The sequence below is a fragment of the Armigeres subalbatus genome, chromosome 2 (genome assembly GCF_024139115.2).
Source record: "Armigeres subalbatus isolate Guangzhou_Male chromosome 2, GZ_Asu_2, whole genome shotgun sequence".
NCBI lineage: Eukaryota > Metazoa > Arthropoda > Insecta > Diptera > Culicidae > Armigeres > Armigeres subalbatus.
Genome location: NC_085140.1, coordinates 65,757,400 through 65,778,854, shown reverse-complemented (window position 1 = coordinate 65,778,854; position 21,455 = coordinate 65,757,400). Strand labels below are relative to the sequence as shown.

The following is a 21,455-nucleotide window of genomic DNA, read 5'->3' as shown; positions in this document are numbered from 1 at the left end:
GGTGCTCGAGAAGATCATCCTCAACAGGTTGTTGATACGCACGGAGGGTGCGGATGGTCTATCCTGTAAACAGTTTGGCTTCCGAAAGGGTAAGTCGACCGTTGACGCTATCTTGTCGGTTACCAAATCCGCGGAGATATCTATCCAGCGTAGGAGGAGGGAAGTTCGCTATTGTGCAGTAGTGACTCTCGACGTGAGGAATGCATTCAATAGTGCCAGTTGGGCAGCTATTGCAGATGCGCTCCTGCGTCTTGGAATACCGGGTACCTGTACAAGATTCTCGGAAGCTACTTCCAGAATCGAGTACCGGTATACGACACGGAGGCGGGGCGGAAGTGCGTTGACATAACCTCAGGGGTTCGCAAGGTTCCATACTGGGTCCGGTGTTATGGAACGTCATGTACGACGGTGTCTTGAGGTTGAAGTTCCCGGTGGGCGTGGTAATCGTCGACATGTTGACGATATTACGCTGGAGGTCTACGGCGAATCGATCGACGAGGTGGAGTTGACTGCAGCCCACTCGATCGCAATTGTGGGGGAGTGGATTCCCAGGAAGTTAGAACTGGCTAACCACAAGACTGAGGTGGTTGTTGTTCACAACCGAAAGTCGGAACAACAAGCGGTGATAAGTGCAGGCAACTGCGCGGTCACCTCTGAACGCTCCATCAAACTCTTGGGGGCAATGATCGACGATAAGCTCACCTTTGGTAGCCTCGTAAATTACGCCTGCAAGCGTGCCTCCACAGCTATAGTGGCATTGTCCCGGATGATGTCCAATAGCTCTGCGGAATGCCAGCAAGCGCAAGCTTCTGGCTAGTGTCGCTCTGTCCATACTGAGGTATGGGGGGCCAGCTTGGGCCACGGCCCTGCGTATTAACTGTCAATTTCCTACTGGATTTCCTGGAGATCCGGAGCCGATTAAGTTATGTCCTGCGCGCGTTCTCCCAGGTCCAGCACCATACCGCCATCTTCGTCTGCCACATCGCCATTCGTAGTGCTGCCGCTACCTTTGGATCACTTCACGTTTTTCGTTCGTAAGAAGGTTCCCGTTTATGTCCTTACACATGTCAGGCTGTGGCACGTGGCCCTTGCGTGAACGGTTCAACTTCTCATAGAACTTTTGTGTGTTACTAGCGTGAAACAGTTGTTTGTGTGGATAGCATGGGGTCAATTTTGTGTAGCTTCGCTGACCCCGGTAGCCTTGTTACATATCTTCCTTCGCATGGCTGCGTCAAGCTCCTGCGTCGAGGCGACTGTCGAGGTATTGATGGTTGGTCGGGCATCTAAATTTGAAGTAGTTTCTCGAAGTGCTCGTACCAACGTTTCAGCTGGATTGGTATCTGACCTGTCGCGTCTTTCACTGACATCCTTGGATTTATCTTTGATCCATTCAAGTGTCGTGACATATTGTTAAGAAAGCCTAGCTCGGCGATTGACTTCCTTCTCTTAAACCGAATACTGTTGACGAAACTCGTATTTGGTTGTACGGATTCTTCCCCGCTCTATTGCGGCCTTTGCTTCTCTACGCTCCGCCTTCTTCCGCCAGATTGTATTAGTAATCCACTCTTTTCGCTGAGTGTGCAGCTTTTCCATGCTGTTCTCGCTAGTGTCGATAACAGCATTCTAGATGGCTGTCCACTGCTCTTCTACGCTGCCACCTTCCGGAACATCCGTTGCCTGAGTTCCAAGTTTTTCAACGAATGATCTCTTCACTTCTGCTCTTTATGCACCTATATCGAATCCACCTAGAAAACATGTTCAAAATCATATCCAACTCTCTATTGACTAGGAAGGCCCATTAAGTCCTTGAACAAGGTCCCAGGTGCTGTCATATTCAACGTAACCTGTAAACATTGAATTAATTATTTTCAATTATCCCAAACAGTTGAAATACAGCATAGAAAAATGCGTTTCCATTTAATTCTCTCCCTTTGTATTAACTTAATCGCCTCAACAGGTGCGTTTACATGTCATCAAATACCGCACTGTATCGCACTAGTTAGCTTTTTTCAATGCCAAAATAATTGACCTAATTTAGCTGTCGTCATCGATAATCTCTTGAGCTTCTGTTCATCCATCGTAATTCAAATAGCCCAAATAAAAAAAAAAACCATTGAAGAGATTGTTCTCAACCGAAAGCCCCATGATAGATAGTGCAGCTTTAATATTATTGGATGATGAAGTTGGCGAGAGTGAATGCGTGAAAAAGAGAGAATGAAGAGAAATCTCTGTTTCCCTTTAATACCGATGGACGACGACGGTAATTGAAACGGCGACGACAGTATGTTTTTACCTACATCAACCTGTTCCCAAAAGTGACACAACAATTCGCAGACATTGAGATTCATTTGATAATGTAGAAATGTGTCCTTTTCGCTTAGTGGTCAGAATAAGTATGATTTATTGATGTATAACAATTGATTATTTACAAAGGCATAAACTACCATGATCGTACAGTCACAGACTCCCGGATGATTGTTCAGAAAACAATTGACAACCTTGTTCAAGTGTTTTTCTTCTAAATGGGGCGCTTTTCCTCAAACCAGTGGCAACGCAGACGACGTCGAAAGATTATCCATTACAAAATATTTATAATTACCTTCACATAACAGTAAGATTGAAGGCAACAGTGGGTGCACGAACAATAACAACAACACTAGGCGATTCAGTGCAGAGTTGAAGAAAACGCGAGAGAAACCAGTCATTGCTGTCAATACCACCAACACATCAACGCATTCTACACGAAACAAAGAGTTGCCACGCACACCACCATGGCCGAGCGGCGAGAGTGATCAACTTTCGGGACCGTTCGGGTTTCTCTCTCTGCCTGTTCGCTCTCAGGCGAATGCAAGCAGGGGGGCTCGTGCAGTGAAACGACTCTTGCTCGCTGTCAGTCGTCCAGCAGTTGTCGAGCGGTTCGCACGTAGTGTCACGGCTCGCGTCTCGTGTCCGTGTACTATACAGTCAATACATACATAGCGCTGTATATGTGTGTTCTTCATTCGGTCGCCCTTGGAAATAGTGATTGAGAAAAAAAAGTTTTTTTTTTATTTTTTTATTCGCTTGCTTTCGTACACACTGTGAATGCTTCAAAGTAGGAGGAGGTAAAGCAGAAGCTTGAAGACGAAGAAGAAACAGCAGCAAGCAAAGTACGAAAGAAGTGCTTTGGTGTAGAGAACGAGTTTGTGTGTCTGTGGTGCTGCACCACCAAGAAAAAGGTGAAAAGTTACTGAAAAAATTCTATCAGTGCAAGTAAAAATGAACATCAGCAGTTGTAGCAGTGCGGGTTTTTCGTAAATTGCCATGTCGTGATTCAGTTAGATCGCGAGCAGTGTAGGCCATTCGGAAGAGGATCTTGGCCTAAACTTGTAGACTCGCTTGGTGATTGCGACAAAACGCATTAATCGACCGTGATCGGATTGCTTAATGAGGCAACGATACAGCCGTTCAAAGTAGTGACCGAAACGATTACGAAATCAACAAACCAATTCAGGTGTCTAACAAGCCCAGAAAATTCGCACGCGTGTGGATCGTTAAGCGACCAACTTTCTCCAACCGTAGATAGTCGAGTACGGTTGGAGCTGGTTGCCCATTTGAGTCTGGCAGCCGAGTTGGGTGTCGATTTTCTCACCAACCGCCCTCGCGGTTTGGTTTGCACAAGAAGAAACAAAGGAAAGTTGCCCCCGAAGGAGTTGGAAACGGAACAAACCGATGAGAGTGTTGCAAGAAAAGTTCCACGCGTACATGTGAGGAGCGCAGCTCTCAACGGAGGCAAGTGGCAAGTCTGCGTTTCCGTGGGCAAGTCGGTGTGGGAGCGAAGTGTTTGCCTGGTCACGTCGGTATTGGTGACTGGGGCACCCAAGATGCTATTTACGTCTTGGATCCATTGTTTCTTGTCTTCCGGAAAAGTGCTAGCGCCGTTGAACCATTAGAAGAATCGAAAGAAACCCCGGTGAAGTGGAAATGAATTATTGTGCAATTACTGCCGCCGATCTTGGCTACAAATATTTGATCTAAACTGCGACTTGGTCCGTCCGGAACCTATTTATTGCACCTTCGTGGTGTAGGTGTGTGCGAGTGTATGCGCAAGTGTTTTTGCAAAAGAAACCTCCGCTGTGCTGTTGATTGTTCCGTGATTTATGGTTATTTTCGTGCAAGAGTGCATTCCGTGATTGTTGTTTCGTGAAGAATCGACCCTAAAACCGAGAATGATGTCGCTGCCACGACCGATGGTCGATGCGTTCCGTTGTTCTGATTGGATTACAACAACAGTAGCGCTGGCATTACGCCCTCCTGTGTGCAATATGGATTAAGGTGCTATTTTTAGTGTCAGTTCAGTGTCGTCGTCTGCTTTGGGGCCGCAACTGTCGTCGCCGTCGCCGCCGCTGCCGTCACTGTGGATGTGTGAGCGTGGTGACCCCATTCTTGGCCACTAAAGACTTCGGTCTGCAACATTTTGCGTTTCTTTTTATTTTGGATTACCACTTTCATCATCGATCGTTGTGCCCGATTGCCGTCGCAGCCCGCAGCTTGTGTTCCGTTTTTTGAAGTGAAGTGAACCGAATTCAAACTGGGATTACTTGTGGCTGTAATTAACTGTGATTACGACTGCAGCAACTGCAATAGTCAAGTGGAAAGCTGATCAAAAGAGAAGGTGAGTGAGATTTTTCCGAGGAGGAAGTTTCCGACGTACGTCCGGGAACCTCCCACTAAGCGGTGGTGTAGTGTTGAGGTTAAATCCGTATCAGTGGGAATAACCAGGTAGTGAGATGGGATGACGAATGGTGAAGGATTAATTCGAGATTATTATGCAGTATGACGTGAAAATGCGGAAAAAAATGTGTCTGGTACCTGAAGTGTAGGATTGATTGTGTTTTGTACGTACATTTAAGTTTCAAAGTGCAATCTAATTAACGAGGTCGTACATCATGTGAACCAAACTGGAACGTTACTGTGAAAAACAAATTATAAGATTTCCGGTGGAATGCAGAATCATTGCTAAAGAGATATGACACAGCAATTTGCAAATAGGCAATAAACCATTGAACTTCGATCTTCTATTTGAAATAAAAACAGTGAGGTGTTCAAGAAAACAGTCTGTGACTCACATTAATTAAAGCTGTATATTGAACAAAAATAAAACACCTTGTTGAAATTGCATAGATTAAACGGTTTGAAATCATATCTACCATCTGGATGACGTTGACGTTTTGAAGTGTTGAAAAAGGCTACCACAAGCGGAAACCGAGGGGCATCTTATCAGTACCTAATTTAATTGTGTAAGCACAATTACGGTAGACTTGCAATAACAAACAATCGTAGTAATCAGTACCTACTTTGCATATACATGGTGCTTTAAAGTGAAAATCGTCGAGGTTATTGGAGTGGTTGTTACAAATACTATTGCACCGTAATTTTTAGGCACAAAATGAATGAAAAGTATTGGACGGATCTTGCTGCGAAATGAAACCGTCAAATTGTAACAACGGGAAATATGAATTTACTAAATAATGAACTCGAAGACATCAAGAATTTGCGAGATGTCACTGACCAAAATAATTGATTTTGTGTCCATTGCATGCTGGGAAGATTTTAAATATGAATAATGGTGAAAGCATTACTTCCCGAATTGCTGGACAACAATTTTGGACGAAACATTCCCAGTTTGTTGACAGCGCATTGCAGATTCGACAAAAGAATGGATTTTTTCAAATATAAAATATTCGAGAAAATGATAAACAATAAAAAATTGAAAAATGAAAAATAACGTGTTAAAAAAACGAAATACACTGAATGGTGTCTATTACTGGTAAAAATATCAGGAGAGTTGTGTACAAGAGACGATACCGCAAGGAAGACTTTGGACAACGTAAAGCTATTATTGCGATTTTCTGACGTCACTAAGCGATTGTGTTTTGTAGTTTTAAGAAATTTCTTCTCGGATCAAATTTCTTTTGTATAGAAAGTTGATCTTGAAAAGAATCAATTTGGTTTCAAGAGAGAAAATATCACTAGGCTGCTACCCTGCGAATCAATTCTTGCAGCTTCTCCCTCCGACGCGCGTTTGTGGAAGGCAACTTTCTGATGGCGAACCATGTGAGAAAAGTTTACTGAAGTGCCGCTGACACCGACGACAGCCACTCGATAGTTTGCCGCCTCCGATGAAACACGCCTTAAGCTAGGCAATTATAGATGGATTTTCATTTTAATTGTTTACATTAAGGCAATTAACCGAATGTTTCAGCTGTTTCGGTCATACGAAATGAGCATGGGCTTACTGTCGAATTGGAACCGCTTTTGATGGTTCGTTAGGAAACAAGAAGGCGTTTTCGTCGATCTCTTATTGTAGTATTTCTAGTGGGAATGGAACATGTAAATCAAATGGGGGGACCATAATACGTGTATAAACAAACTCGACCTTGCATATTATGGACCCGGGGGTGGCCTACATTATTTTAAAACGCTTGGTTTAGTAGTAACAATGAATGTTTTGGCTATTTTTATGCACAAAACAGGATGCTGATACCTGTTGCTTGTTATCTAGTGCAGCAAAACTACAATTTGTTAAGAGGCTCGCTTTAGCGGATCGACTGGTATGAGGTACCAGAACGTTGGCTCAGGAGGCACGTTCCCCTCAATTTGGGAGATTTGTGCCATCGCCTTCACTGGCCTTTCTCATCATTTACCTGACGGAAAAGGAAGTGAAAAGGGGAAAGGAAGAGGAAGTGAAGTTGAAAAGGAGAATGGAACAGGCTTCTGGAGAAGGAGGATACAATCAATAATACATACATACTATGCATTTTGCAAAACGCAATGGAACGTGAAGCATAAAATATACTGGATAAGTCACACAATGCAAATGCATATGATATACCATTTATAGGAAAGCCAATTATGTAGACTCACATGCATTAAGCTAGGGACTAAAGAGAGGTGTCACAAAAACACTGAAGACGTAACAATGGACGAACGTCAAAGACGAAACACAGAATGCACTGTTAAAAACGCATAATGCGAATTCTTATTAGACCCCCCTAACCATTCATTCGTAGGCACGGTAAGCATAAAGCCGCATCACACCGAGAATTAGGGGTCACATGTATGGTGGACTTTTACCACTGGAACAGGCAATCCGTAATGTTATTCTCAACCAGATAACCAGCTGCCGACACCACATGGCTATCTAGGCTGTTCGTGGAGAGAAGTTGACATTGACTTTACGTCATAATAATTACGTTATAAAACGTATATAAACAAACTCGACGTTGCATATTATGGACCCGGGGTGGCCTACATTATTTTAAAATGCTTGGTTTAGTAGTAACAATGAATGTTTTGGCTATTTTTATGTACAAAAACAGGATGCTGATACCTGTTGCTTGTTATCTGGTGCAGCAAAACTACAATTTGTCAAGAGGCTCGCTCTAGCGGAGCGACTGAAGCAAATTTTAGTCGTTAAAGGGTCCATTACTAGCACTCACTCCCCATCTGATGTTTAATAATAAAAATCGAAATTTTTGAAACAAAAAATATGGATCAACCAAGAAAACAAGATTATTTATCACACAATTATATGTACTAGCTTATTTTGTTTTTTTTTTTATTATTTTTGTTTTGAAAGATTTTTTGGCACATTGCTGTGAGTTCAAAAATTAATGTTTTTCAAATTTTGGCGAAAAATTATTGCAAATTCATCCGAATTATCATTCAGCAGCAAATTTAATCAATATTAAGAACTCACAATAAGTAATTGTAATAACCGAGGATAATAATTTATTCTTTTCTTGAAAATAATTAAACTGTTCAATGTTACCCCGGCGATCAAAGTTCTCCTAGATTACGGTACCAACAAAAATTGCTATCTTCCGGCGTTATCAAACGAAACTAAGTGCAAATCCCACCATTAAAAAAAAAAACTTTTCAAATAAGTGATCAACTAGGCTTTATCTCCGGTAGAATGCAGTTAGCAAACCCTCCACATCTCGGTATTGAATGGACCATCGAGATACGTACAGATCGAGGAAAGGAAGAAAAATTAAAATGGGCACTAGATCGAAAAAAGCTCCCAAATTGGACACTTGTGAGCGATCAAACTTACTGGTTAGTGTATGACATGAGTTCCATTCGCTTCTGGAACAAAAAATCATAAAAATTGGAACTGCCGAACAACCTACACCATCTTTGTCACATCTTTTCTGAGTTCACTGCGAATCTAACATAAACAATAGGCCTTTTCATGCGACACTAGCGAGACTGCACTTGTTTACAACCGCTGAACGGGACCACAAACTCGAAGCTGTCACTTTCATAGAAGAACTGTCAAATGAGCTGATTTTAAACGTCTCGTGAAAAGGCATATTAGCTATTTTACGAAACGAGTGAAACGACAGGAGACCTAACACTAATATTTACTTTTTATACGGAACACTGAAAGTGAAACGAAATGATGATGATCATGGTTATCATGCAAAGTTGCCAGTACAAAACGCCGAGTCGTCTACTCAATTGATGGTGAAGATTCGATCAGCTGGTCGAATTTGTCTCGGAAAATGGCTTATTCCGATGGTGAAAATGATATAAAACGAATAAAGGCATAGACAGTACCTTGTGCAAGTCTTTTCCCTTCGCTTTGCGCTTGGCATTATCTCGTCTTATACTGGGCAGATGATTTACTTCAAAGAAGGAATCGTCCTTCCTATTTGCATTATACCGGGCATCTGCGATCAATTAATGAAGGTATTGTCTCCTCTTTTAGAGGAAGAAGCCATTATCTACTTCCTTTGCCTTATATCGGGCGGACGCATCCATTTATCTTTCCTCTTTGCTAAGGTACCTCCAAACACACGCGACGCGCCAGTCGCGACGCAATTCTATCGCTAGGCGACAGCAATTCGGTCGCCGTTGGTATGGAATTGTAAATAGAACATTGCCTGCAACGACTCAACGATAGAATCGTAACAACTAGTTGTCACCGTCTCGGCGATAAAATCGCTTAGGTCTGGGGGAGCCTTTACACCGGGCAGATGTGTTCATTCATTGAATGGAATATCTCCTTTATTTTTTTATACCAAGAAAACGTTTAAAAAAGGCATTAGCTCATCACTTTGTCTTAAACCGGTCAGATGCGGTCATTCAGAGAAAGCATTGCCTTGTTTCATTGCTTTATACTACAATCCAAGAAAATTTAGAAAACCGCAAAACTCAAACACCGTGTAATTAAAAAATTTCAATAATTATTTCAATGATAATTAGCTCCTGTGGCGCTGGGAGTGGGTAGGACAAGTAGAACATGTCATACTCATGAATACTCCTGGGTGGAACAGTCAAGGCATTGAGGAGCTCCTACCCATGATTATGGTAAGAACATATCATCAGGTTATGATTTTAGTTGCAATACTGTTTGGTAGGTCTGATTTCTAGATCTGAAAAAAAATCATCAAATATTGGGCAGTTCAAATATATAATCATAGAGGTTTCTGAGATCCTAAAGAAGTGGTCTACTGATCGTTCTAAAAGACTCCAGAAAGTATTTTTCGTCCCAACAGCGCTCAAAGATGCCTCAAGGTTTACTGAGGTAAAAAAAATGTAGGCATCTGAAATTTGTTCATAATTTATAAAAAAAATTAACCGTTTATTATTTATACCATGTTTGAATGAATTATCAGAAATCCCAGGGATGAAGTTTTGTTGTTTAGAGACAAGCCAGTCTAGGTCTGAAAACCTCTATAATAAAGACAATTATAATAAGTTTCGTAGAAACCAGAAAGGATTGATTGAATCACAAATTATCACAACATCCCTTAGCCTGCATTAAATCTGGTTCACGAGGGTTCTGAACTCCCCAAAAGATTATTTGACGGTCATACGATTTCGTGACAGTGAAGACGAGCTCGGTGGTCTAGTGGCTACCGCTTCTGCCATATAAGCAGGAGGACGTGGGTTCAATCCCAGGCTCGTCCCTTTCCTACTTTGTATTTCTATCTAAGTTCTTTCTGTGTTTCACGTTATACCAAAAAACAATTCCTACTGTTATAACCTTCCACGCAATCCGAAAACCTCCCGTGGCACCTATGAGAGGTCGTAGAGTTCTCTGCATCTTTCTTAAGTATGTGTCCAACAAACCATCCTTCCCCTTCCTTAGCATTCGCAAGGACGTGGCCAGGACAGATCTCGACTATTGGAGACTGCATTGCTTCCATCTAAGAGTTAGTGATTAGTCCTATAGATAGTGGAAAATATAGATGAGCGAAGATAAATCCTCTGTCTCCAAACTAACTGTCAAACGTGTCTCCAAACGAGCATGACGTCACGATTCCAATGGAAATGTTAAGGGTTGTGACGTCATATGCGCGTGTACACGGTCAAAAAAATCGACTCAGCCATGCTTTCGCTCATCTATAGATTCTACTATCTATAATTAGTCCCAAATCAATATCTGTGGTAATGGATGAAAGTGATGCTTCTCTCATACAATAGTCTTGGTTTGTACCACCTACGAATTTGTGCGAAATGCTGTATGCTAATGCTAATGCTAATATGATTTCGTGACAGTGAATCGCTACGATCCATTGATATTTATGGGAGTTAACCAAAAGTTGAATAAGTAAATAATAGTTTCTTAGGACCATTATGAAAGTTTGTTGGACCTATGATGTCTGCTGGATGCTTGTGAAGATTTTCGAAAATCAGAAGCAGTCTAAAATGGGCTGTGGAAAAAAAAAGTCCAAACCAAAAAGACGAAAAGACAAGTGGTGTTACTGACTGAGACAACATTTTGAACAATAATTTAAGAAACATAATTCTCAAGCAAAATCTAGCTTATAGTTCCTTAGAATTTCTTCTTTATTTCATGGGCAGTTTTCTAACCAATTTACAGTGAGTCTGAAGCAGCCACCACCGGGTTATCAGTGTATGTGTTATATTTCCTTCCTAGTCGCGAGACAGCGAAGTTGAATAATTAGTGTTTGTAGGATCGTACACTTGTAGACCGCGTAGTTTCGATAGAAATAAGCGCGATTCATTTTTACAATAGGAAAAGAAATATTTGTCCTAAAATCTCTGCGAGATATTTTTCGGCGAAATAGTATACAACCTATCATGCTTGCATGTGGTAAGCTGCCAGTATTTGAATTTTGTGGAGTCCATTGTAATAAACAAAAACGGAAAAGTTAAAAATATGCAATAATGGGCAGTTATTGTGTAGTGGGACTGCGTGTCAATCCTCTAGCAATCTGGGTAGCCGAAGGACCTCCAGTTCTGCTTCCACGACTTACTTACTTATGGGTCCTGTTCACCCCGAGTAGAGTAAAAGGCTAACTTCAATGATCTCCATAACTTCCGTAAATGTTGCATCCGGCTCCATGTTGGCCATCTGTAAGTGACCAAACTGACCAGTTTACAGCAGAGTTTAATTCTGAGAAAAAATATAAATACTGAGCTAACGAATGGCACCAATTTGATCAATTCCATATTTCTGTCTTATTCGGGTCCACCGGAACAGGTTCTGGGTTGACGATCCATGAGTGCCGCTATCAAACCCACTTGGCAGAATATCCCGAATTAAAAGTACCAAGTCCATTCCATTGTTTTTAGTTTCCGAATGGAATTATTTGAGCTTCCAAATGAAATCCTCTCGGTCTTCCAAACGCAATTAGAAATTTTAAGATTTCGACAGAAAGATTTTTGGACCTTTACACTGAATTAATTTCGCCTTCCAAATAAAACTATTCTACTCCAAATACGGGGGCCCTCCTTAGCCGTGCGGTAAGACGCGCGGCTACAAAGCAAGACCATGCTGAGGGTGGCTGGGTTCGATTCCCGGTGCCGGTCTAGGCAATTTTCGGATTGGAAATTGTCTCCACTTCCCTGGGCATAAAAGTTTCATCGTGCTAGCCTCATGATATACGAATGCAAAAAAGGTAACCTGGCTTAGAAACCTCGCAGTTGATAACTGTGGAAGTGCTTAATGAACACTAAGCTGCGATGCGGCTCTGTCCCAGTGTGGGGACGTAATGCCAATCAGAAGAAGAAGATTCCAAATACGAATGGCAATCTTTTAGACATTTGAACGGAATCTCTTTGGACATCTGGCAAAGCCTTTTAGGCTTCTGAATGGAATGCTTTTTGGCTCACTAAATAAATCATTTTGCGATGCCGAATGATTACGTTTAGGCTACTGATCGTACTTTCTTTTGGGCTCGAAATGGAATCGAATTTAGGTTCTGAACGGATTTAATCTGCACTTCTGAGTGGAGCTTTTTGGCTTCTGAACGGAATCATTTTAGGATTCCAAATGGAATACTTCTGGGATTCTTTTCGTAAGGCCAAGTTCCGTTGGGATTCCGAACACAATCAATTTGGACTTCCGAACGAATTTTTTTTAGACTTCCGCACGAAATCTGTTTTCAGTTTTCGAACAGAATCGTTTTGGGGATTACAAATTTAATCCGAATGGAATCTTTATGGGCTTCTCAATGGAATGCTTTTGGACTTACAAACGGTGTCCTATTATGCTTGCAGACGGAATCAATTTACACTTCTAAGCGGAACGCTGTAGTACTTCCGAGCGGATCATTTTGGACTTCGGAGGAACCCTTATGGGATACCGGACGGAGTCTTCCATGGATTCTTTTCATAAGCCCTAATTGATTGAGTTCAGAGGCATACAATTATTCCATTCGGAAGCCCAGCATCATTCCGTTTGATGACCCTCCGATCTGAATTCTTATGAGATTCCATTACAATCCTTTTCGGCTTCCATTTTTTCGGACTTCCTAACGGAGTCTTGCTGGGCCTCCGAACAGGTGTCCTTCTGGGCTTCTGAAAGGATTCGTCTTGAACTTCCGAGCGGAGCCTTCTGGGCTTCTGATCGGAGTTCCTTTGGGCTTCTTAACGGAATTATCCTTGACTTCCGAACGAAATGCGGTTTTGGCTTACGAACGAAATCTTTTTGGGCTACCGTTTTGAGCTTTCGGAAGGAATTCTTTTGGATTTCCGAGCGGTGCCTTTTGGGCCTTTCAACGAAATTCTTTTTGGCTTCCGGAGTGAATCTTTTCGAGATTCAAAATGGTATTCTTTTGGGCTTCCGAATGATATTCTTTAGGGCTACTGTTGTGGTACTCGCACCACAGTGTAATGCGGGGTCATGTAGAGAAAAGGCCTTGCGATACTAGCAGTTGTAATTCTTGGTTTCTGCGGTCCAAATATGGTGGTGACAGTTTTTACAGTGATAACAGTTCCTTAATGAGTTCCTGCTGCATTCATGATAGAAGACAATTCGGCCCATTCATTCGGACACCTACAATAAGTGGCACTTATCATTAACCTTATCTAACCTGCTCCCACCGAACACCTGAACGTCGCGAATAGGTGTCCTTGACTTTTTCTATTTGTTTCGGGTTCCCTTCACTCCCCTACCGCAAACCATTTAGCAGACCAGACGGAAAAAAGGTGAAACGTGTGGAGGAGGGATGTTTGCTTGATGAATGCTACCGATAGCGAACATATGGCCGACAGCCGTTGGAAGAACAAAACACGTCTGTGTGTTCGGCTGTGGGGTTCTAGTTTTCGGCAAGTGATACACCAAACCCATTGTGTGCTGTGCTTTTGGACAAAGACTACGGTGCTTGCCGCTCGTTCCACTTTCAGTGGGACCGATTTTCGACCTGACTCAGTCGAAGAACGTTCAACGGGGACAACAACCGGTCGACCGACCGCCGGTTCAGTCGTCGATGTCAGAAGAGGGGCGAATTTCGCAAATAAAAGCAACAAAAATACAACCCGTAGGTACCGATATAGAAGTATGAGCGCGGTTGTGTAAATAATAACATGAAAACGAGGCCGAGTTGTTACCCTCCATCCATAAAAAGGTATAGCCGCAGCTAGCAGCACCATGCCAAGTGAATAACATCAAGCATAGACTTTGGCTGCTCCGCGCTGTTTTCCAGCCAGCTCCAACCCAACCGACTCGACGGCACTGACTGGCTGACATACAAGAAGAGGGTTCCGAGTTCAGTACACAGAGATGCAAATATCGACCAACACACGGTGGGGTCGAGAAAGAGTTTTGCCGTAGCTTCCGACATCGTCGCCGTCGTCGTCACTGCCGCCGCCATCGAACAATAGATCCCGTCAGAGTGCGCTCACTCAATCACCTGTCCAATGGATCGCCCCGGAAATTGCCGTAAGCTCATTTAATTTACAGCTACCTACCCTTCCCGCGGATGGAGTCGAGTGCTGTACGCTCTATCGCATATCGCCGATTCGTCTCGATTGGTCGTTGCCGGAGGTGAGTGGCTGACGGGGATTATAAATTATAAATGGGTGAACGCACCCCACGCGGTCGAACTCGAGCTCGGAGGACGCATGAAACGATCAACGACCCGGTTCCGCCGTACGTTGACTACCGCCACGAACTTAAAAGTTATCGTCATCGTCACCGCACGCACTTCACACAGGCCGTGCACACAATGGCCGTGATGACGGACGAGCTTGGAATCGCGATAGCTCTCCCTTCTCACTTCCCACAGTAGTCCCATTCCAGCTCTCGAGATTGCTGCTACACGGGTAGACGGACGCGGTCGCATGTGCGGAGCCGCAATCCCAGAAGAGACAATGAACGAAACTGGTTGTCCTTGAATGTCGTCGCCGTCGTCGTCGTCGTCGAGCGCTAATCGTGAGCAAACACTCACCTCGAGCTGCCTTGTTGGCTCAATCGCATTCGCCGGCCGATTAATGATGAATGGTTTTCCATTTTGAGAAAAGGTGCGTTCGTTGATGGTCCGGGAGAAGTTCATGGTCGTTGGGTAAATTATTGCAAGAGGCTTGCTTTAACAAAAATAAACTACGGACTTAAAATATGTTTTTGTTTATTTCAGTATTTCTTAGAATCTCATCTAAGTCGCTTCTTCCATCAGCATATTTTTTCTTAAACTAGACGTTTTTCTTAGGTATCGTCCAACGTTATGTTAAGTTACTAACGGCCATGTTCCTCTACCTCTACCAGAATATGATATTGCTGTTGCCTTTGTTCAAATACTAACATATTTTTATCGATTTGAAGAAAACCTCGAGAAAACGCCAAGAATATTTCAGAATGTTTGGCTAAAAAAAATGAGGATCATGCCAATGTTGATCATTCTCATTCATGGGAATCGCCCACACTAGAGAAAAACATTCGCCTTTGGGTTAGTCATAGTTTTTCTCAAATCCTTTGTGTTCTACATTGTTTATGGAATGTCCCAGTTTAGTACTTTCGCCTCAAAACATAAAAAATCTACCTCAACCAACGCGTTTGCTTTTCGCTTTCCGAGAAAGGTATTCTACCACCAAGTCAACATGCTTTCGGCTGCCGAAACGAGGTCAGCCGTTTGTTATTTCGTAAAGTGCCTTGTCCGTCCACCCTCCCCCCCTAGAATGAATTCCGTTCCCGTTGTTGCCCAGAGCTCGTCTGCTTCGAGGGTTTGGCCGTCACATGGGCAGTCCCGCACACCATCACTAGCGTGCGCCACAGTGCGATGCGATGCACTTCACGCCAACTCAGAGCTCAGCACAATATTCAATTTTCGTCTCTATGTGCGTTCGCTTCGCCCGATCGTTCGTTGTTCGAGTGAGACTGTGGTTGTGCGCAAAGATGGAAGCGGGCTTGCAGCCGCAATAGCCAGCAGCGCCACCTCAGCACCACTGGGCCCGTGTGAAAGCGGAGCGGAGCAGTTATCTTTTTATTGCACAGTGTCGACCGACTGCCTTGCGGTTATGGCAAAGCGATGCCACGGACGAAGGAAAGAAGAAATTGGATTTCTTTCTACCGATTCGATGCACTTTTTCCGTTTGTGCACCACATGTGGCAGGCAAATGTGAAAATTTGGACAACACGGTTCTCCTAATCTGATCTTCTGGAATCGGTCGATCGAGACCGACAATGATTGATCGGCTGGCGAGGTTTACGAGGAACGGTGTGAAGGATTGAAGGAAATTGTATGTAGACATAATTTTGTACATATTCGAAAAGGACAAAGGAACAAAGAAACCTGCAATCTACAGAAAAGTTTCTGTTCATATTTTATTTTCTGGAAGGTCCATTTAGCTTTGTTTGTTCAGCATTATTTAAAAATGCTTGATTGAACTTGCCAACATTATTATGACAAAATTGGGTCGACATTGATGGTGGTGAAACCGACCGCTTCACTTTTCCGGCAAGCTCGTCTGGCTCACTCTGCACACAAGAGTGCCGTTGAACTAATTCTTAGTCATCCATGTGAGTCATTCATAGTAGGTTGCCATATTAGCTCGCGGTTTGGTTCAAGGTCAACCGCATCCACCAAGATTTGGATATTTCAAGGGCACCGTAGAAATGCAGTTTCTCAAGAATTTCTGCTTTTTCTATAGATAATTCTATTTGTTTTGGCGAATGTATAGACAAAAACAATTCGGCAGACCTTTTGGCTGGTTTCACAACTTCTTGTCGAACTATTCCATCTGACGCTGCTATTCTGCCCATTAACCACGAACGATGTCACAATCGTTCATCGGCCTTCGATCTCCACACCACTAGCGGAGTTAAGCCGGGGAACGATGAAATTCAAGTATTTACGCCAAAATTGTTCTGAAAAATAATTTAAAAGATATTTTGATGTCGACAACTAATTGAAATCATGATTTGCTTTTAAATTCGAATTTTCGTGATTGATTACATCTTTTGATTTAATTTTGCTGTAGATTTCTTAATTTATTGATATATTAATTGTATGCTATGACATCAAACTCATTACTTATTTTGTTAACAAAAATCAACATCAAAATTTGTTTTCAATTTGCTTTTATCGACAGCAGGAATAGTTTTTGATTTGATAAGTAAGATATTTCTGCTATAGATTTTGATCTTTTAACCGTTAAAACGACCAAAAGGATATCAACCTAAGTTATCAAAATTAGGTGATTTCACAACAACAAAATTATATATCGATTTGCTCTCAAGCTTTGCTCGGGCTATCTCTTCACTTCATTCTTGTGTGTGTGCACAAAAACTAAGAGAAACATTAGCCAGCTTTTCATATAGTAATATTTAATCGATTTTCTCGCAAAAAGTTGAATTCGACACAGGGCAAAGCCTAGTTGATCACTATTAAACTTGTGTTTTTTTTTTAAATTCTAGATTAAATTCAACACCTGTTCGGAAATTACTTTGAGAATTCTTTCAGAAATACGCTCGAAAATCACCTAAGAAATTTTTTCATAATATCCCTTCAGGGTGTCTATCAGAAATTCCTCTAGAAATTGGTTCGGAATATGTTCCAGGAATAATTGGGAAATTCCGCAGGGGTTTCTTTGGACATTCCTCCAAGTATTTCCTCGAAAGTTTCTTTATTTTTTTAGCCGGAAATTCCTTCGAAAGATCCTCCAGGAAATTTTTCGAGTGTTTTAGGAAGAAATTTCAGGAATTCCTTCGGAAATTCCGTAAGAAGTTGTTTCGGAAACTCCTGCATGTATTGTTTCGGAAATTTTGTGGAAAATATTCTTCCTTATATTCCCTTGGGATTTTTTTCTGGAAATTAGTTTAAGAATGAAATAGTTTCCAATTCTTGAAACATTTCATGAGGTATTTCTAAAGAAATTTTCGCAGGATTTTTCAAAGCGTGCTCTGAAGAAAATATTCAATATTAGGTCCTTATTCTGACGACGCAAAGAATCTAGTGGTCTGCTTGAACCTTGCACGTATCTTCCTGCGGTTACGCTTCTGCCTTCGCATAAGGTTTTTATACGGATAATTTGAAATTAAATTTCCGAGGAAACTCCCAAAGGATTCCTGAAAGAATGTTAGAATGAATTTCTGAAGAGGTTCTCGAAAGAATTCCCAAAGAAATTTTTGATAGCCTAAAAGAGTTTGTGGATGAGTTGCTAAAAAGGTTCCCGAAGTTATGTCCAAAGATATTCCCAAAGGACTTTTTGAAGATATTTTTGCATGAAATTCTGAAGAAATTTCTTTAGTAAGTTCCGAAGGAATTCCTGAAGCTAATTCCGAAGGATATCCTGGAGGAAATTTCTAAGGAATTCTAAAACTTTCTTCATAGAGTCCACAAAAAAAATTCAGGAATTACTGGAGGAATCTCCGAAGAAATCACTGGAAGAATTTTCCAAGGGAATACTTGGCAAAACTTCTTTAAGAAATTCCTGAAATAATTATCGAAGGAATTTCTGAAACAATTTCCGTAGCATTTGGCGTATGTAATGTCGGAGGAATTTCTAATACAATTTCCAAAGTTATTCCAAAAATAATTTTTAAAGAAATTCCCGGAAAAAGAAAATTCTGATAAAACTTCTGAAGGAATATCCGAACAAATTTATGGAAAAATTCCGTACAGACCTTCCGAAGGAATTCTAATAAAAGTTCCGTAGGAGGAATTCTTGGAATTCATTCTTTGAAATTTTCGAAGTAATATCCGGAAGAATTTTAAAAATAATTTCTTGATTTTTTTTTTCTGAAGGACTATTCGAAGTAATTCCTGGACGAAAATCCAAAGGAATTCTTGAATCCCAAAGTACTTCTCGGAGAAATTTAAGAATAATGGAACTTTCTATAGGAGCTTCCTTGGAAATTTATTTGAGAATTTATTTGAAAATTCTTAGAGTTTGCCTTAGGAATTCCTGGAGAAAATTCAAAAAGTAATAAAATAAAGAATTCTTAAAAGATTTTGCGGGGGTATTTCTAAAAGAATTCTGAGAAGAATTTCAGAGGATGTTAAGTTTCCTGAAAAAGCATTTTCCTTAAGGAATTTCCAAATAAATTTATTATTGCTTTTCACATTTATTATTTTCACTGGGAAAATCATGATTTCAATGATGGATTGACTTGATCGATAACTAAAAAAATGCTAGTCCCTCCACAACTTTCCCGTTTTCTGAATATTATCCCTAAAGCTATGTCCATTTAGAATCCGGAATAATAAAACATCTGTATCTAGGTAACGGATTGACATACAAATAAGGTTAATACATCAAAACAAAGGTAATTTACTGTACTTTAAGGAAAAAATATAAATGCAAATCATTTCTAGTTTTCTAGTGACAATTCGCACTTTCTTCTTTATTCCTCTCATCAAACGCTGCACACCTCCGGAGACAACTTCCTTGGCACATTTGTTCCACATTTTGGTCATCTGAGTCGCGTCCCGAGCTGTTTATCCACTTTTCTTAAGCTTCCGCTTCATTATTGCCCAAAATGTCTCGATGGGCCGGAACTGCGGGCAGTTGGGTGGATTATGTTTTTATTGTTGAAATCTACGTTATTATCGCGGTACAACTGAATGACTTCCTGGCTGTAGTGGCAACTAGCCAAATCTGGCCAAAACTTCACGGGACCTTCATGGACTTTCATGAAACTAGTACGCGGTTTTCGAGACATTCTTCCTTGAACAGCTCAGATTCCATCGTCTTATTCGTCACGAACACTTTGGTCTTCGATCTGCAACTGCATATCCCTCGCCAAGTTATCAGTTTTTTGGCAAATTTGTCCATAAAAGAAAACTAAATCTCGCAGGAACAACTCCTCGTGCCGTCGCCACGCAGAGTTTTTGGCCAGGAAGCTGTCCTAAATCCATTTTGACGTAGGTTCCACCGTCGATGAGCAGGATTATCAACGGGGATGTGCAGATTTTTTTCTCTCCTCTCGGCTTCTATCTGGAATAATTTTTGACTCGCTGCACGAAACACTATGAAATTAATACCACAGAAAGTGGGTAGACATACCGCTGTAAAATAATTCTTGCAGCGGTCACTTTCCGTACCGTTGCAATACAATAAAGGATTCCGGATTCCATCTGGACAGAGCTTTAATCTCTATCTTCGTCTTCTTAAGAAAAAGAATGTGTGTTCCAGATTTGGTTTAAATCGGCTGAGGGGTACAGAAGTAACAGACCCTCCAGAAAATTTGGTTGAAATCGGTCCTGGGAGTTGAAAGTTACACATAATTTTTCGTTTTCTGAACAAACCCCCAACCACCACCCCTTCCACCCATATTAATTATCATGTGATTTTTCTTTGATTTATTTAGGATTTTTTGAAACATGTTGCAAAGATTTTGGTGGTGAATTGAAGTCACACGATAAAAAAAAAGCGAAAAAATCGTGTAAAACTGAATCCTATTCTGTGTATTTGAAACTGTCAGACAGCGTTCTTCTTCTAATTATGTATTTTTTTTATCATATTGACATTACATCCCCCTCTGGAACTTTCCCACCTTAAAAAATAGTGTCCAATCAGCACTTCCATTGTTTTTAACTGCGAGTTAACCTTTTGCATTCGTACATATATCATAAGGCTAACCCGATGATACTTTTATGCCAAGGAAAGTCGAGAAAATTTCCACCAGGAAAATTTCCTAATCTAGGACCGGGAGTCGACCACAGCCACCTTCTGCATGATCTTGCTTTGTAGTCGCGCACGGCCGTGGAAGGCCACAATCAAGGCCAGACAACGTTCTAACTAATTAATCTTTGAACTGTACTAAGAGGGGCATTATTATAATAGCCAAATTAGCAATGGATCCATTGCGCCAAAATTGCTGGTCCCCCACCATTAGCAAAACTCTGGCGACGCCAGTACTCTGCACCATTTTGCTCGGCAGGTGTTCCTTGTACCATGCATCTGTCTCACATTCTATCCAAATGCTGCGTTCCGCAACGCATCCGCTAACTGGAAAGGTTTATCCATATTTAAGTCTTCCACGACAACCGCCCCGCGCAGGATTTGGATCGAGGTAATCGGACGGATACTAATCATGCCATCCGCCTTCGTCATCTATCGCACCATTCTTTCCCGGATGCCACTCATTTGGGGAATTCTGAGATGGCAGATCTAATGAAGATTTTGGCACATTCCGCGTCAATCCTCCTTGCAACCTTGACGATCTCTTTGCTAGCTCCTTGGAAGTTGCTGCGACTACGTTGACATGATCGCTCTGTCAACTTGATCTACCGCTGCATTGTCTCAAAGTATCTACCCGTTAAGGTAGATTAGGACGATGATCTTAGCCCACCACAATAGGATGTACTATCAGCGTCACCCTCCGCTTATCGCTTCGACAGCCGACCGTCACTGTACCTCGTAGGTAGCCTACGACGACCGAAATAAAGGTGCGGAGTAACACGCTGCTTGCAGTAGATACAGATGTGGCTTATGGTCTCCAGTTAGCCTTGAATGCAAACACGTAGGATTATCATTCCGGAGCAATTCGTAACTGGTGTTGAAAAAATAGAACAACTGACTCCCAACTTACAGTTCTTTAACTCCAGTTCGTTATTCGTACAATAATTTACGTCTCCTTCTCCTAAGGCTTCATCTTATTTTCTGAATCAAAATCAAGTAAAACCTAAAAGTATAATAATGAAATGATCAATGATAACTGGGAGTTGAGAAGTAAGAAATAAGAAGTGAGACTTGGGAAATAAATAGTGCGAAAA

At 41.6% G+C, this 21,455-nt stretch overlaps 1 protein-coding gene across 1 annotated transcript in view; it reads left to right on the top strand.

Moving 5' to 3' along the window:
• The first annotated feature begins 2,887 nt into the window (after positions 1-2,887).
• The window catches only part of LOC134208777 (uncharacterized), a 139,383-nt gene continuing 120,815 nt past the window's right edge, over positions 2,888-21,455 (top strand). Inside the window, exon 1 of the mRNA XM_062684708.1 lies at positions 2,888-4,654. The gene's annotated coding sequence lies outside the window, so the exon portion shown is untranslated. The remainder of the gene's footprint in view (positions 4,655-21,455) is intronic.